Below are 3,673 nucleotides of genomic sequence, written 5' to 3' on the forward strand. Positions count from 1 at the left end.
ATTGTTCCCCATCTTTTCTTTCTTGAAAAGATTGGCTGAACTGGCTGGATTTCATTGAATTCCGTTCCAGGGGTCAGCAGGGAGTGCCATTGATTGGTATCTGGCTCAAAAGCTCTCCTAACAGAGTTGCCATGCCCTTGCATCCTATCCTGGACAAGCTGTTCAGGAAGGCACGGCAGACACCCCCACACACACACTGTGTCAAAGGACATTAAGAGAAAACACCTCCTCCCCGAGGACACGGCCGGTCGTGTCTCAACCTGCACACGGGGTCTGGCAGCCACAGCAGCGGCGAGGGAGGAGGTGGGCTGAGAGCAGGGACCTGCACCCCAGAACCCAGCAACGCCTGCGCTCATCCGGCCAGAGGGGTCACCGGTCAGCGGCCGCAGCCCTGCGTGCCGGGGACTGCCAGGTCTGCATGGCCCGACGGCAAGGGGAACTCGGGAGGGAAGTTCCTGCACCTGTAAAGCGTGTTTGGCTGGACAGTGCCAGGCCTCGGGCCGTTGTCCTTGAGGGCAAGGACGTGGGGAGGCCTGAGGTGCGCGCAGCCATTGGAGCAGGGGTGACAGTGGCAAAGAGCCAGCAAAAGGCCCCGTGGCGCTTCCCGAGGTGGGAGTAGTGCCCCTCGGGTCCCCACAGCGGGGCCGGGAGGAGAAAGCTCGGCCTCAGCCTGCTCCCAGCTCCACTGCTTGTTCCAAGGGCGTGCAGTGCCTTTCTGGGAAGGTGCCCCACCACGGCAGCACAGCGAGGTGCTCTTCATCCCCTCTCCACAGACAGCGAAATGAAGGGGAACTCAAAGAGCCTGAAAGCTGGTAAATCCTGTTTGGTAAACCGATACCTGTCGGTGCGGTGACTCGCTCTGCCTTTCATTTCCTTCTGCTTTTGAGTCTCGAGTCCTCAGCTTTATTGTTGATGTCTGACTAGAAAACAAAAGCGTGTCCAAATCACCGTTCCCCAGCTCCCGAGAGTGCTCCAATAAACTTCTCACTGCGCAGGACCACAGATGGTCTGATTCCTCTGGGCAGAGACATGGGGCCGTGGGCAGCAGGAGCACATCCGAACGGGAAAGCCACAGAACCAGAAACATCTGAGACACACAGGGATCAATTCCCTCTGTCCCTTCCAGGCCAAGGCAAGAGGCGTCTGGCGCAGCCTCCGGCAGGAGCTGCAGTGTGCTTCTGCAGCAGCTCTGGCTTTCAAACGCCACGTACAAACCTCCTGAGTTGGTTACCTGAGCGGTTTGAGGCTCACGTTCAGCACACAGGCGCTAGGGCTGGCTCTTTGTGTCAGCCCAGTGTCAATCTCTCAGTTTTCTTTCAACTGAACTGTTCCCCTCTCTTCTCAAGAAGAAAATCTCAGCAAGAATTTAAGTAACATCTGCTGCTTCTATTGGAAGTGGCTGAAAACATTCTTTCTCTCCCTGAGGACTTGTCTAGCTGGAAGACTGATTGGCACCACTTTCCCAGCTAACTCCTGCTGCAGTTCAGCCACACTTTCTGCTATGACACGGCTTTGCATTTATTTTGAAATAAAATCGATTTTGTTTTGCTGGGGAAGTTGTTCTCAAGCGTCTGTCGTGGTTGATTCCTCCTTTGCCGGCAAGGCACAGACTCACTTGTTAAAGTGCACGAGCTAAAGCAGCGCGCAGAAGCACAGCTCCGAGCGGGCTCGGCGGCTTCTGCCTTACAATGGGAAATCTTAGAACACAAAGTTGTGGATCCAGATGGTTGTTTCCACCGGGGCCCACCCGGGGCTCACTTGCCACCGGGGCGGGGATCGGAAATCACCAACAAGTCTAAAACCAGCCGGGAGCCGCCTGCAGACAGGAAGGTTCTGCCGTCTGCAGAAAGGGAAGCGCCTGGCGCAGCGATGCTGTTCCAGCAGCAGCCGTAAGGAGTGACCTGAGCAGTGCCTCGGCTTGGCTTTGGGGTAGGTCTCAGTGCTGCTCATCCTCAAACATATTATGGGGCTCCGCTCAGCATCCCGTGTGGTTTTCCTGAGGTGTCCCTGCTGGGTGTCCCCACTGTGAGCAGATCACAAAAGAGCTGTAAGCATTCATGGAGGGTCAGTGACGGAGTGAGCCTCGGCGTGCCAGCTGCGTACAAAGGGGCTTAATTCAACCCTGTTACACCCTGATGGGGCAGGTGGGGTCAGCAACATGGGAGAAGGGGCAGCCAAGGCCGCGGCACCTTGGCCTGTGCAGCACGTGTTCATTCCTCAGCCATGCACAGAGGTTAGTGGTGAGCTGAAAAGCCAAACCCTAAATATCACTGGCTCATCCTCAGAGTAGTTGGACATTGCTGGAGGCACCAGGGACAATGGATAATGGCAGGACCTCTGATCTGTCTTCCCAAATGGTCCTGAATAGCAAGATACCTGTGGGGGCCTGTGCCTTTGTCTTGGGGGCAGGCAGACTGCGTCTGAACCTGCGTTCTGCCCAAAACCGGCAGAGATGGACCAGTGTTACTCCAGCCTCAAGACACACATTCACAGAATCCCGGCCTGGTTTGTGTTGGAATGGACCTTAAAGCTCCTCCAGCTCCAACCCCTGCCACGGGCAGGGACACCTTCCACTAGAGCAGGTTGCTCCAAGCCCCTGTGTCCAACCTGGCCTTGAACACTGCCAGGGATGGGGCAGCCACAGCTTCTCTGGGCATCCTGTGCCAGCGCCTCAGCACCCTCACAGGAAAGGGCTTCTGCCTTATACCCAGCCTGAACTTCCCCTGTTTCAGTTTGAACCCATCACCCCTTGTCCTATCGCTCCAGTCCCTGATGAAGGTCCCTCCCCAGCATCCCTGTAGCCCCCTTCAGACACTGGAAGCTGCTCTGAGGTCCCCACGCAGCTTCTCTTCTCCAGGCTGAACAGCCCCAATGTTCTCAGCCTGGCCTCGTATGGGAGGTGCTCATGGGCTCCTTGCCCGGAACGGCTGCGTGGGGAGCGCGGCACCTGCAGCATCTGGCTTGGGAGGAGCAGAAACGTCCTGGTGGTGGGTGAATGGCTCAAGGTACCAGCAGAGATCATGGCGCCGGCCACTGCTGGGCACTGGGGACGTGCTGAGCAGCATGTCCTCGTGCCCACAGCGCTGGGCAGGGCTGTGCCCGCAGCGTGGCACCACCGGGGAACCTGCATGGCCCAAAGCATGAGTGCAGGGAGCGTAGGAGCGGCCGTGGCAGCGCCCCTCTGCCCGCGGTGCTGCAGGGAGCCGAGGCCACGCCGGCTCCAGGTGACACACAGAGATCTGCAATGACCAGGAAACTGCAGAGCCATGGAATGGGTTGGGTTGGAAAGAACCTTAAGAGCATCTCGTTCCAAATCAAGATGAAGCTCCAAAAGAACCCTCCCAAAAGATGAGGCCGTGTTGAAGATACCAGCACTGCCGGCCCCATGCCTGCCTCCATCACACCATCACAAAGGCATTTCCACCCGGTGCAGGATTGTCCCTCGTCACACGTGGCTGGTGGCTTCTGGAAAGAGCCTGGCTCTGCAGGACACACGCTCTGGCTTCCAGCCAAGGAGCCCAAGGAGCTTGGACACTTGTATGGGTCAGGAGCTCCCTGGACATCCTGCTGCCCGGTTTCTTCCCTCTCCAGCGCCCTCAGCTCCCCCGGCCCCAGCCTCTGCCGTGGTCACACGTGGTGCGGAGCGCACAACCCACAGCGGAAGAACCCTGAG

This window comes from Strigops habroptila, chromosome 4 (assembly GCF_004027225.2).
Source record: "Strigops habroptila isolate Jane chromosome 4, bStrHab1.2.pri, whole genome shotgun sequence".
Classification (NCBI taxonomy): Eukaryota; Metazoa; Chordata; class Aves; order Psittaciformes; family Psittacidae; genus Strigops; species Strigops habroptila.